Below are 15,237 nucleotides of genomic sequence, written 5' to 3' on the forward strand. Positions count from 1 at the left end.
TCCTTTTTCTTTGTGTAGATTGCTGGGATAGTGTGTTTGTGATTTTGAGAAAAATTCAAACCTATGAATTATAAGAGACTCTCATCTTGCCATACTTGCCATGGGCATGAATGCAACCTTGGATGATGTGTGTGGAATGTTCTTTGTGGACCATGTCGCAGTGGGGGAAGTTTGCTGTGAGTAGGAAACATATTTGAAAGACTAAATTGGTGGAGGGAGGTAAGACACCTCCCACCACACCTATGGTACCTGACCTTACCTCTTCTTACCTCTCTCCTGGCAATTGTCCCGTACTTGCTGTCACCCCATCGGGGGAGGCTTCCACATCTTCTCCTTCAGATGAGTCGGAGAGGAAAGAGGAGGTGGGGCTGTGGTTGCAGACCTGGTGAATGCTCCTTTAGGGGCCTTCCCTTGCTTTGGAGGTACACCTTCAGAACAAGGGGTGACCCCCCCATTAAACCCGACTTTCTTTTATTGCAGTGTCTTACCGAACAATTATACAGCTGTAGGTTCCCTATGAATGGCAGACAATAGATTCCAAACTTCCCTGTTGGTACCGCCATTGCTGATGTAGTATTAGTGCCCGCCGCTCAAAATCTTCTCCTGTAATGGGTGGGTTTTTTTTGTCAAGCGCAGTCCCCCGTACAGGCCACAGATACCAAATTCTCATGATGAGGCACCAGGTAGGTATTTGTGCCTAGCCGCTCGGAAATCTCTCTCCTGTAAGGGGTGTTTTTTTTTTTGTCAAGCGTCAGTCCCCGTACAGGCACTCTGTGCCATCTGAGGTGTCCACTCCCTTGCTTCAGCTCACTCAGCGTATTCCACGCCTCACCTGGCACCAACTGTTGGAAGTCTAGCACTGGCTGTTGGAGGTCCGATGACACAGTCTCCTCGTTCATCTTCTTTGACACTAGGGGATCTCTTGGTAGCCACCATTCGGACAGGAAGTTTTGATCACTAAGACAGAACACGTGGCAAGAAGTGGCAAGTTCTCACAAAACTTTTGGTGTGGTCATCAACTTTACTTGACACTCGCATTCCCACAATTGAACCAGTTGTGGGTAGAAAATGCCCCCAAAAACAATGCCTTTGATGGTGTGAAAACCCCTGTTCTCCCTTCAGAAAGCGTCTTTTTTGCTTTGGCAAATATGTTCTCCAAGTCTTTGGTTTGCTATCATCACCGCAAGTTGATGATGGCATGAGTTATCGCCTGCTCCAGCTAGCTCTGAGAAGAAGAGAGGCCAAAAACAGTCGTCCTCTCTTTTTTCCTGGGTTACAGAACTCTATACATTACACTCTGCAGAGTTCAGATGCAAGAGACTGCGTTCCTAGTTTGATTTTCAGATCTCTCCAGTGTTCCCGTTTTGGGGAATAACCAGTTCAGCATAAACCAGTCGTCATCGGTGTCCTGTTTTTGCCTTAGAATTGTCCCTTTGGGATAGCTTCACCTTCGCTGTCTTCATTAGATAATGAAGGAGGTCTGCTTCCAGTCCTTATTCTTTTTCCCTTTAAAGTGGAGAAGAATTAGGCTGATGCTCGGTTGACAGGCTTACGAATATACATACAGGCAGTCCCCGGGTTACGACGGTGTCGGCTTACGACGTTCCGAGGTTACGACGCTTGTCAATAGACGTTATTTTCAGGGTTACGACGCATGTTCCAGGGTTACGACGACTACAACGCTCATCTGGGAGATGAAATATGACACCAAAAATGCAAAATAATCAATATTTGAAGGTTTTTTTGATGAAAAATGCCATAAGAATGCAGTTAACATAGTTTTCAATGCACCCAAAGCATTAAAAGTAAGGTTTTCTTAGGATTTTTGACGATGTTCCGGCTTACGGCGATTTTCGGCTTACGACTCGTCTCAAGAATGGAACCCCCGTCGTAACCCGGGGACCGCCTGTACTTGTATATTCACCTTGCAACATATGTCTATTATCAGTTGTACCGTTCGAGTACAGGCGTATACATGTGAGTTAATTCTTCTGGTGTGTGACTGAGACTATTAGTACCATCTCTTAATTTCCTGAAACTCGGGACAGCCTTTTGAGCCTCCCAAGAGTTTCCGATTTTGATTATGATATGACTAGTGGTATTGTTTTGCCAACACCACCACAGGGTTGGCATTTTCACCGAACAAGGGGGTTTTTCTTTCCCTCATGTTTCTGTTTACATATAGGTGATCGAGGGTATTTGTCGTACACTCAATAGCTCTATAAGATGAATGCATTCCAAGGCAGAATGTGCTGCCGGCAACTCAGCCATGGAGACGAGTAAGGAAGCAGAGTATGCCTTCTCACTGAGTTTTTGTTCGTTGTAGTATTGTTTCTCCTCTGTCGAGGGTTAACTTCTAATCTGGATCTCTGCCTGGCCATCACAGAATTAAGTCTCTGGTTGGCTCTGGATTCTTGCTTATGGTTGATATTTTGTGCTCCACAGTTGCCATTGCTAGATTCATTGGACAGAGATGTCTCATTAGACTCATTATTTCTTTCTGTTTACCCACAGTACAACAGAAGTCTGTAAGTCTTCTGCTTGTCGCATTTGATCCATAGGCCACTGCGATGATTAGAATGATTTTTTGGACAAACAGCGTTGTTCAATTACTAGTTGTCCACCCCAAATTGGAGTGAGGTTGAAAGGCATAGCCTAATAACTCAGCCGCCAGTGTGAAGAGAAGAGTTCCTCCCAGGACTTGTCTCTTCCTCTGTCTAAACTTGTTGTCTTGTAGTTAATATGGACTTCATGTTTAAGACACTTTTTTTTTTTTTTTTTTCTTTTTTTTCTTTTTTTTTTTTTTTTTTTTTTTTTTTTTTTTTTATGGCCTACTTTGAGCGAAGCAAGGATGTGTAAGTACAGCCTCTACTTCCTTAGTTTTCAGGCGTTATCTGCCATCGAGGTACTGGAAGTGTAAGCAATCTGTGCTTAATATATTTTTTATGTAGGTTTAAAGAAAAAAAAGTTGAAAATTTATTTTCAGTACCTGGAGACCATTTTTAGTTTTACTGGCATGGCATCGCGGAAGGAAGCAGAGGATGTTCTTCTATTATCTCTTCACCTTTTCAGTAAGGTGCTGAGTTTGGAGAGTCAGGGGGTACAGTGTACCTGGAGCACCCACCACACTCAGTGGATGGATCTTGACTTTCAGTGTAGGTGTCAGTGTTTTCTGGTTGTTTTATTTTGATGCGACGCCCAGGGCAAGGGCTGGCACCTATCATACTTTGCTAGCCATAGGAGCATTCCCCTTACTGCAAAGTTTCCCCTATGGGAGGCAACTCTTGGCTCTACTGCCACACCACTACGAGTTAAGATGAGCGCCGACCAGAGGCAGTGTTTGTCTGCATAACTCTCTTAACTAATAGGAATGACAAACATTGTTTTTTCAGTGCTAGCACTTTTCTATTTTCAAATTCATTACATGATGTAATGCTTTGGAGTAGAATATGCCCATAACCCCACCTCCTTTCAATGTGGAGTCTGCTATATAATTACCGGGTGAGTCTCATATACAAAAATGATATTTTTATAATAAAATAAGGTTTTGTAAATACTGAACGAGTAATTATATGATCAGAGCCCACCCACCTCCCCTCTGATGGACATTATGCATGAAACAGAATTAAGTTCTTTACTAAGTTGTTCCTAGTATTGCCTAGTATGTCTACACTTAACAATCGAAGCGCTACCCGCGAAATTTGAATTAGGCTGCCGAACTTTGGAATTATAGCTATATAATTACTGGGTAAGTATATACTACAAAACCTTATTTTATTATAAAAAATATCATTTTTCCAAGCTATGCAAACCTGAGGTCCTATACACCAACTGCCCACCTCCTGCCACCCCTCAGTCGACAACCTGGGCTGAAAGCAAATTGGAATGTTTACGTCCGGTCGGTGGGACTACCAAAGACTGGACCAGTACTTAACTACCGAACCGCTTTGTTAAAGATTTCAGTGGCCGTGTCCAGGCTATAGCTAGAAAAATACAATATACTTTCAAAAATTGGGATTTTTGCTTAGTTCATGAGGCAAAATTCACAGGTTTTATAGCCCGTTGATTATTAATGCATCAGTCATAATACGGTGTTAAGTGTATAGAAGATCATGTCTTAAGGACTTGACCTTTACACATAATGTTAGTGAAGTTTGTAGAATTTCTAAGACCTTTCAAGTGTAGTGCATATGCAAATCTGTAAAATCAAAGAAATATCACAAAACTATTAGAAAAAGTTAAGGGAGGAAAAGGTTTTATTGGCATACCCAACACCAGACAGTACTTCAAAACATTATACTCAGTGCAGTAACTTAATTTCATCCTTTGTACATGTTATTTTGGTTTTTTTAAGAGGTGATTTGGCTAATTGTTGTTGATGTTAGTGCTTGAAAGTATCCATTGTTTAGGCATTTGTTTTAAATTTCATATGACTTGTCTCTGACCCCATCTTCATTTTGTGTTCTGTTTTGCAGCTGAGTGTTGGGGAAATGCAAAGTTTGTTGGATGTAGTGATGTCAAGATTTCTGGACTCGCCTTTAATCTGGTTGAAAGACTTAGCATCTTACCTCAATGTACGTATCAATCCTGCTAGGCAACCTGATCAGTTTTCAAAGGTCAAGATCCTTCTTATCCAGCATCAAGACTGTCAAGCAAGTAAAGCAGGTAGGTAGCCATACTCTTTTTCACATTATCTTAAAGGAATATGAGTGTTGCTTTATTTTCATGTTATTGATGAACCTATCGCTTGTGTATTGGAAGAAGATGGGTAAGATAATCTCCCAGTAGAATGAACCCATATCATACCTGCTTTAGTTGTCAGTTCTCTGCGTTGTTTTAAAGTAGACATGTTATGTAGTTCTCTTGAATACCTGTGAAGTTTACTGTCCTTCATAATTCATTATATTTTGATCTGTTTCATATCAGTTTTAGTTTTCTTACTTAGTTTTAGTATACTTATTACTACATGGTATACAAACCATCAGTCCTTATAGGAATTACCTCCATTAAATACTGTCGCTAGTCTTTCCCTTGTTTTTTCACGGTGAGATCTTTCCATAATTTCTGCTTGTTGTTTGATGTCCTGTGTATGTTTGCTGTTGATTATGAATTAGTAACAACATGCAAACCCATGATTCTATTAAGGCAGCTTCTAATCACACACTCTCCAAGCGTGTGTGCCAGGATCGTTGGGCGATAAGAAGTGTAATAATTGGAGATCATATTAAATTCATATTTCGACTTAAAAACACATCGTTTAATGACAAATTACCTAGTCTCATATAAGTAAAGTATCTAGATATTATATGCTAACTAGAAGCAAGGCAGTTCGCTCCGAATTGAGTTAAATACGGCGAAATAAAACTTAAACACAGCGAACTAAACTCGTATTCGCCATCAGCTGAATTCCAAACCAAAACATTGACCGCTTTGTTAGTATTTTATGATACAATAATATGAGAATACCTACAACGTGGGTTGGATACAGTATGTATAAACTTTTTAAAAGATTCACGGGAAAGATGCATATTCATTGTGTTTATTTCATAAATATACGTAGCCATCAGTAGCCTGACATCGCTCAAGTAGGTATGACGATGTCGGTCCATATCTGATTCCCTTTTTGTGCCCAATTTTTTTTTTTTTCTACTGATATATTATAGTCAAAATGCATTGAACCTCCAAAATTGGCTTATACTATTAATAAATTACTTAATTATATCGTATATGTAATATACTGTAGGCTAGACTACTGTATTCGTATATATACGATATATGTACCATGATAACATCATCATCATGTATGCGAGGCTAACTTGTTAAATGTTATTCAATTTCTCTTTGTACTGAATTATCATAAGCTAATGTGCATTGAACCTAGAGAATTAGCTGAAATTAATTATGACTATGCCATATGTGTATAAAAGTATGCTGTGTAGTGTAGGGCTAGGCCCTACCCTATGTAAAGATGGTGCTGATTACCCTAATGTAGGCTAGGCTAGTATAATATTCTTACGCTAAATTAACATGGGCCGACTTACGTCCAAATTGATTTATGACTGGTTGGTCATAACCAATTGTGGTTGTAAGTCGACAACTACCTGTATTAAAAAAAAGACCTAGGAGTCTTGGCTGTATTATATTATGGCATAAATTCTGATTCTCCAAGATCAAGGTAGGAAGAGGTGAAAGTTAAGTGGGAAATTGATACCAGTTCTATTATTCACTCTCAAACGAAATGATAGCCTAGTAACTATGCCAAGGTTGCAGGAAAGTTGGGAGAAAACTTATCTTAAGTACATATTCTGCAGTAAAAATATCTCTCTTGAGTTTTAGAAACTCCATGACTAAGTTTTCATAACAAGAGTGCACCTTAGTAATAAAATATTAAGGATAAATATTTAGTGCTGTATTGTAATTTTTAATGAACAGTGAAGCATTTTTTGGTTACTGACAAACTTTTTTTCAGACAAGTGTTAGAGACCAACATAGTATTCCTTTATATTAATTTTTATATATTTGCTTTTCAGCTGTTGCTGTCTACTCTTAGTCAGTGCAGTGACACAGTATTAGCATCTTTATTTCCATAAGCATTGCATTACAAATATGGTATCAAGAGCAAATCAAAGGACTAAGCGTGCAGGTTACCAAGTTTATTTTTACAGGTACAGTAACCCTATATTTGTACAATGCCAAAGAATGTTAATTTTATGCAGTAACATCACTTGGGAGGCTGCCCCCAGGTCAGATCATCTCCCCCCCCAACAAAATTCTATTTGTCGGTAAACTTTCACTATATTCTTAATCACCTTATATTTATCCCTGTTTTGTGTACAGCTTGTACTCGCATGTGGTTGAGAAGGGATTTTTTTTATTTATTATTTTGTTCATGCCACTTACCTGACAGATATATATATAGCTGTATTTTCTGACGTCCGACAGAAATTTCAAAACTCGCGGCACACGCAGTGGGCGGCCAGGTGGTAGTACCCATTCCCGCCGCTGGGAGGCGGATATCAGGAACCATTCCCATTTTCTATTCATATTTTTTTCTGTCGCCGGTCGGTAAACATCTGTTTACAGACCTCTGCTCAGGATTTTTGGAAATTGACTCGCTTTTAAGTATCTGATTGATTTTTTTTTTTTTTTTTTTGGTAATGAATTGGATTGTTGAATTGGCATGCGCGATAGTGGACCGTTTTTGATTTTGGATTGACTTTTCTCTATAAGATATGTCTGGATCAAGTGTTGTGAGTTTCAGAGTGTGTGTGAGGGCTGATTGTAAGGTGAGGCTACCGAAAGCATCGGTAGACCCCCACACAGTATGTATGAGTTGTAGGGGGCTTAATTGTTTGATTGATCATCGGTGCAATGAATGTGAGAAATTGACTGATGATGAATGGAGAGTATATGAGTCCTATCGCCTTAAAAAATTGGAGCGCGATAGGATCAGGAGGTCTTCCTCAAGGAGTGGTTCTTCCAAAGGTAAGACTAACATCTCTCCTGCACTAACACCTGTAGTGTTTACAACCCCTAAACCTGTGTTGCCTTCGGGCTCTGATTCTGTGTCGGGAGGAGCGGATGCTCTCTCTATGATTTTGGAGTCTCTTCGCACTCTGGAGACCAAAGTGAAAGCCTTAGAAACTGGCTCGGTTGCCAAGTGTGTGATCGTGACCCCAGTGTTGTGGAAGGGGCGTCAGATCGGCCCCATAATGCCTCTAGGCCTAGACCTCTATCAGACTCCCAAGACCCAGGGAGGAGGTATGTCGAAAGCCGCAAGAGGGTTACGGGGGCTTCCCACCGATCTGGCGTCCCTTCGGCAGACCATGTAGCAAAAGACCCAGGCTGCAAGGACCGTGCACGAGCACGCGTCATGAAAGAGTGCTTCTCGTCCTCCGAAGCGTCCTCAACCCCGCGCAAGGGGTGGAGCGCTCGGAGAGACTCTCGTCCGTTAAAGAGGACGTTTCTTGCGGAGGACGCTTCACGTCCTCTTTCGCCGCTTCGTCGGAAGACGCTTATGATGTCTTTCCGCCTCAGAAGAGAGGTAGGATCTCCTCCGATGAGGACGCTAGGTTGCGCGCACAGGCGCGTATACCTGAGAAACAGGTAGCTGTACCTGTGAGAAGGAAGGAGGCGTCCCCTCGCCCCTCGTCTTCTCACAGGATCAGTCCTGCTTCCTCTGCTCATTCCTTCTTCACCGACGAAGAACATTCTTTTGTCCTCCCTTCAGGACCAGCTAGCCTCGCTTATGGCTCAGAGGACTCGCCCAGCAGCAGCAGTCAGCCTAAGCGGAGGAAGGACCTTAGACTGCCTGTCAAGAGGACTAAGCAGTCTCCGTCTCCGTTCACCTACTGCGTCTCGTTCGCCGATCGCTTCTCCTTCGGCGATTCGCCGATCTCGTTCGTCATCTAGAAGGACGTTACGTCAGGACGCTTTTGAAGACGCTCTGTACGAGGACGCTCGGCAGGACGTTCGGCAAGACGCTCGTCAGGACGCTTGTCAAGACGCTCGTCAGGACGCATTGGCAGGACGCTTAGTCAGGACGTTCGTCAGGGCTTGGCATGACGCTAGGCAGGACGTTCGTCAGGACGCTCGCCAGGACGCTACACAGGACGCTCGGCAGGACGCTCTCCAGGACGCTAGACAGGACGCTTGGCAGGAAGCTCGCCAGGACGTTCAGGCCTCTTTCAAGACGTTTTGGGGATTCTGATCAAGAAGTCTTACCCCCAGACGCTATTTTACGCGCTCAGGCAGTATGCCAGCGAAGAGATGTAAGGACGCTTCTCGGGCAGGTGAGACTGCCGCGGAAGGCGCTGAAGACGCCTCGTCCTCCTCAGGACGCTCTACCATCAACGAGCAGTAAGCGTCATAAAGAAGGACAGCCGTAATAAGGCTGCATCTTGCAAGGATAGGGGTTCCTTTGATCTTGCTAAGACCCGCTAATAGGACGCCTTCTCCTGACAGACGTTCTCCTCTTCCGTTTAGAGAAAAGAAGGAGAACTAAGTAGTTCGGCTGAATCGGGTGAAGAGGAACCTGCTACAGCCCCTTCTATCTCGGACTTATAAAGTCCTAGTTAGACTCTTGCGTGCTTCTTTTTTTTGAGGGACAAATTTCAGCCCGCAGCTCCAAGTCTCCTCCTTCACAGTTTTCTTCATCGAAAACTGGTAAAATCCCGGAGTTTGTAGAGATGAAAACTTCTCTATCAACGAAACGTGCTTTCAAGAAGCTCCAGGATTGGATGATAAGGAAGGAGAGACCAAGGCAAGACGACCTTCGCCTTGCCTCCTACTAGACTTAGTGGGAAAGGGGGCATTTGGTATAGAACCAAAGACGAAGTGGGAGTTCGTATCCCTTCTTCGGCTCAAGGAGATTTCTCCAGCCTTGTGGACTTACAGAGGAGGTCGCTTTTACCCTCTGCTAAGGTAACTTGGACCGCGTCGGAGACTGACCAATCATTTGGAAAGGTCTGCTCAGGACGCTGGAAGTCTTCAACTTCCTTGATGGTGTTTGGGAGTTCTGGATTTGCAAGCGAGAAGCCAGAATCTCTTAGTCTGGGGGAGCTGTCCAGCGTGTTAGCATGTATGGACAAAGCCGTCAGGGATGGTTCGGAAGAGCTCGTATCTCACTTTGGAACAGCTTTGTTAAAAAAGAGAGCTTTGCTGTGCAACTTCACAGCGCGTTCGGTGACGCCAGCTCAGAAAGCGGATTTGTTGTTTTCGCCTCTTTCGAACCATCTCTTCCCCCAGACTTTGGTAAAGGACCTGACGAACAGCTTACAAGAAAAGGCTACTCAGGATCTTTTGGCCCAGTCTACAAGACGGTCAGCCGTACCTTCAACCTCTTCGGCTGCCAAGTTCGTCCGCCGAAGAAAGTAAAGCCCTTTCGTGGGGCCCCCCTCGAGAGCAGCTCCTCGAGGGAGAGGGGTTTTCACGAGGAAGAGCTTCTTTTAAACAAAGAAACCTTCCAAGTGAAAAGCATGTCCTTCAGACACCAGTCGGAGCCAGACTGAAGTATTTTGCGGGAGCGTGGAGAGAGAGAGACACGGACTCTTGGTCCCTCAAGATCGTGGAGCAGGGTACAAGATCCCCATTTTTAGATCTTCCTCCTCTTTCTACGACTCCCAGAGACCTTTCTCCATCCTACCAAGGAGAAAAGAAGAAAGTCTTGTTCGATCTCCTTCAGCAGATGATCGACAAAAGAGCGGTGGAACAAGTCGCGGACCTGGGGTCTCCAGGTTTTTACAACAGAATCTTCCTAGTACCAAAGCAGTCGTCAGGTTGGCGTCCAGTTCTAGATGTAAGCAGGCTCAATCTTTTCGTGGAAAAGATCAAATTCACGATGGAGACGCCTCCATTCTGTTCTGGGAGCGTTGAGACCGGCGACTGGATGGTATCCTTAGACTTGCAGGACGTGTACTTCCACATCCCGATCCACCCTCTTTCAAGAAAGTATCTAAGATTTGTCTTGAACAACAAAGTATGGCCATTCAGAGCGATGTTTCGGACTGACCACGGCTCCGATGGTGTTCACAGTAGTGATGAAGAACGTAGCGAGGTGGCTACACTCTTCGGGAATAAGAGTTTCCCTATACCTCGACGACTGGCTGATCAGAGCGTCGTCGAGAGAGAAGTGTCTGAAGGACTTGCAGTTCACTTTAGCCTTAGCGAAGTCCCTGGGACTTCTGGTCAACCTCGAAAAGTCGCATCTGACCCCAACACAGTCCATCGTGTATCTGGGGATTCAGATGGATTCAGTGGCTTTTCGAGCGTTTCCGTCCCAGGAACGTCACGCTCAGGCTTAGAAAAGATCTCAGCCTTTCTAACGGAAAGAGACTTGCTCGGCGAGGGAATGGATGAGTCTGCTGGGGACCATTTCCTCGCTGGAAAGGTTTGTTTCCTTGGGAAGACTGCACATCAGGCCTCTCCAATTCTTCTTGGCAGACGAGTGGAAGGCCAAAGACGATCTCAATGCAGTATTGAGAATATCGATTCCAAATCAAGAACCACCTAAGATGGTGGTTGGACCCTCAGAAGCTTCAAGAGGGCGTGTCCCTAAGTCTTTTGAGCCCCGACCTAGTGTTGTTTTCAGACGCTTCCATCACAGGATGGGGAGCAACACTAGGGGGGACGGAAGTGTCAGGCTCCTGGAGAGGGGACCAGGTAGCCTGGCATATAACTGTCACAGAACTGGCAGCAGTATTTCTGTCCCTGCAGTTTCTTCGTAAAAGAGTTTGGAGAACAAGATTGTTCAGATAAAACTCGACAATACCACACACAATCGCTTATTTAAAAACCAGGGAGGAACAAAACACTCCAGGACGTTGTACTCCCTAGCGAGAGAGATTCTGCTGTGGGCAAAAAGGAAAAGAGGTAACGATCCTGACGAGATTCATTGCAGGTGTGCAAAACGTCAGGGCAGACCTTCTCAGTCGTCGGGACCAAGTCCTTCCGACGGAATGGACCTTGCACGAGGACGTTTGTCGAGACCTGTGGACGCTGTGGGGACGTCCACTGGTCGACTTATTCGCAACGTCAAGGAACAAGAGACTTCCTCTTTACTGCTCCCCGGTCCTGGATCCAGAAGCAATCGCGGTAGACGCTTTGCTTTGGAATTGGACGGGCCTAGACCTTTATGCCTTCCCACCATTCAAGATTCTGGGGGAAGTCATGAGGAAGTTTGCGGCCTCGGAAGGACAAGGTTAACCCTGATCGCTCAGATGTGGCCAGCGAGAGAATGGTTCACAGAGGTCATGTCTTTCCTTGTAGACTTTCCAAGGACATTGCCCTGGAGGAAAGATCTACTCAAACAGCCTCACTTCGAAAGGTTTCACCAAAACCTCTCCGCTCTGAGTCTGACTGCGTTCAGACTATCGAAAAGTTGGCCAGAGCGAGAGGTTTTTCGAAAGCAGCTGCTGAGAGCAATCGCACATGCGAGACGTGCTTCCCACAAGAGCTGTTTACCAGTCGAAGTGGGCTTCCTTCAGGGCATGGTGTAAAAAGGAGGAGTTTCCTCTTCCGCGACCTCTGTGAACCAGATAGCTGATTTTCTGCTATTTCTCAGAAATGTGCAGAAATTAGCGGTCCCTACCATCAAGGATATAAAAGCATGTTGTCAGCGGTTTTTAGGCACGAGGCCTAGACCTGTCTGACAACAAGGATATTTCATGACCTTTGAAGTCTTTCGAGACCTCGAAGGTTCCTCAAATGAGACCTCCTTCATGGAATCTGGATGTAGTCCTGAAATTCCTTATGTCGAACACTTTCGAACCGCTTCAGACAGCGTCTCTTCGGAACTGACAAGGAAGGCTCTTTTCCTAACTTCTCTTGCGACGGCTAAGAGAGTTAGTGAAATTCAACGCGTTTAGCAAGTTAATGGGCTTCAAAGGGGACAATGCTGTCTGCTCGTTGAACCCATCTTTCTTGGCGAAGAATGAAAATCCTTCGAACCCTTGGCCGAAGACTTTCGAGATCAAGGGTATGTCAAGTCTGGTGGGCCAAGAACCAGAGAGAGTCCTTTGCCCGGTAAGGGCTCTCAAGTTCTACGTGGCATAGAACTAAAGAGGTAAGAGGTCCCTCAGGTAACCTCTGGTGCTCTGTGAAGAGGCCAGAGTTACCTTTATCGAAGAATGCTGTGGCTTTCTTTCTAAGGGACACCATTCGGGAGGCTCATTCATCTTTCCAGAAGACTGATTTGAGCCTCTTCCGAGTAAAAGCGCACGAAGTACGAGCCGTCGCTACCTCTCTTGCCTTCCAAAGAACATGTCAATCAAAGACATCCTCGATTGCACCTTTTGGAGGAGCAACTCCGTCTTCGCCTCACATTACCTAAGGGATGTGAGAACGATCTATGACGATTGTAATGCACTGGGGCCATACGTTTCTGCGGACACAGTATTGGGGTCCGGAAGTAGCTCTTTCCCTATTCCTTAGTTAGGTTAAGTTAGGTTGTTGTGTTTTTAGGTTGTGGTGAGCTTATGTGAAGACTCCCATCCGTTAGTTAGTCTTAAGGGGTTTTTGTGTATAGTTGGTCAGGTGGTGGTCAGTTGCTTCGTTGCCCTCATTTGTATGGCCTCGATGATCTTGTCACGCTGAGGTCTCGCACCCGTTGACAGATCATCCAGAGCGCACCAGCACTACAGGTCTCCACCTGGCTGGCAACTCTGTAATTAAGCAAAAGCAGCCTTACGTGACAGTAATTCAACAATAGTCTACTTTGCAAACAGGTAAGGAACCAAGATGTATATCATCTACTTAATTTTAGTTTCCAAAAAATCCTATTCTGTCTTTTCCCACCATCCGAAGGTGTGATTCAGCTATATATATATCTGTCAGGTAAGTGGCATGAACAAAATGTTATTGTTATTATACAATTAAGTTTGTTCATACTTACCTGGCAGATATATATAATTAAAGTGCCCGCCCTCCTCCCCCTCAGGAGACAGAGGCATTAGTAAAAAATATGAATAGAAAAATGGGAATGGTTCCTGATATCCGCCTCCCAGCGGCGGGAATGGGTACTACCACCTGGCCGCCCACTGCGTGTGCCGCGAGTTTTGAAATTTCTGTCGGACGTCAGAAAATACAGCTATATATATATCTGCCAGGTAAGTATGAACAAACTTAATTGTATATAACAATAACATTTTGTAACGCAATTGACGTATGTGCTGCTAATGATTTTGTATTTTGATCAGATTTGATCCATTCTCTATTTGATCCATTTACTTAGCATTAGAATGTTTTAGCTGAGAAGTATTTTATTTTATATTTTGAGTTTATTTACAGTTGTGCTATACGGTATATGTTTTTAATGACATTATATTGTGGTTCTTGTTACCTTACAACTTATATAGAGCTGATAGATGAAGTAATATGGTGTTAGGTTTTTAACACATATGACATGTTTGTTCATGATATTTTGATCCAATCCAATATTATCCACTTATGTATGAAGTGATTGAAACTGTAGTTACAGTTTTGAATGAGTGTAATGCAATTTGCTACTGCTGCTTAGAGTTAATTGTCAGGGAGAGATGAAGAGGGAATGGGATTAGTTGAAATTTTTAAGAGATTCCAGAGGGCATAAGTCTCTTGTGTTGTTGATGATATGCACTATTCTGATATATTTACATGACAAGGATATTACGCTATACTAGTTGAAAAATAAAACTTGATAAGTAACTTACCAAGTACAATTATATAGCAGTCAGTTTCATTTATTTTGCAGCAGTTTAAATTCAGATTTCATGATAGCGACATTGATCTTCTGTGTTCTGTGTAGGTGACGCCAGTCTCACCCCCTAACGAGAAGGTTAGGAATGACTCAGCAGATAATACTCATTCCTTTTTGGCTGGTTACATATTTACTGGACTTTGGTATCCAAGCTGAAAGTTGAGTAGCTTCAGCCAAAAGCTTTCGGATGAGTTTTCTTGGTTTTGTTGTTTCTTACTGGAGTAGTACATCAATAGTTAATTGCAGACTATGTTGTAAATATTGGTTGGTCAAACCGATGTTCACGTTTGTTAAGGACCTGATATTGTTCGATAATGCTGTTTCGTTGCAAACTTACAATCTTTTGATTACCATCTTTAAGATTAGTAGTGTACCAATGTAAAATGTAACAGAGTTGATAGACAAATAGTGTAATAATGTACACATTGCATTTGCTACATCTTTATTGAGGTAGTAGTAATGTAAACATTGCATTTACCAGACTGATTTTAGTAGTTGGATTTTAAATTCTGCAAGGTACCTTTGCAGGATTTAGTATTTAGTGTATGTTAATCAAGTTCTGATTTTAGTTTTTCACCCCTTTCGCTAAATAACGAATTTGCAGTCTATTGCTTGCTAATGCAGCAAAATTGCAGTAAATCTAAACACATCACTCTTTCGTTTCCAGAATTGTTTAAGTGAAAAGGTATAATGTAGTAGGAGAGAATTTCAGTCATGATGGTCTTTCAAAGGATGGTCTAGGCAAGATCCCAGTAAAAGCAGGAATAAAATTATGAAATATAAGAAGCACTTTATATTGAAAAACATACAAGGGTCCACCAGAGAGGGAATCGTCCCTGTGGAGGGCTGTACATGAAACCAATCAAAGGGAACAAAGTGAATATTGCATCATTGATGCTTACACTGAGCTTGGATCAACACCGATAGCTAATAGTTAGCCTGACAACATCGTACGACTGTCCCCAGAGCTACTAGCTCACCTGGTGCCGAACTAATACCTGGTT

General features: G+C 43.3%; 1 pseudogene; it reads left to right on the forward strand.

The window, feature by feature from the left end:
• Window positions 1-15,237, forward strand: part of LOC135221288 (transmembrane protein 214-like) — a 324,587-nt pseudogene that overhangs the window by 13,201 nt on the left and 296,149 nt on the right.

The sequence above is a fragment of the Macrobrachium nipponense genome, chromosome 2 (assembly GCF_015104395.2).
Source record: "Macrobrachium nipponense isolate FS-2020 chromosome 2, ASM1510439v2, whole genome shotgun sequence".
Lineage (NCBI taxonomy): Eukaryota > Metazoa > Arthropoda > Malacostraca > Decapoda > Palaemonidae > Macrobrachium > Macrobrachium nipponense.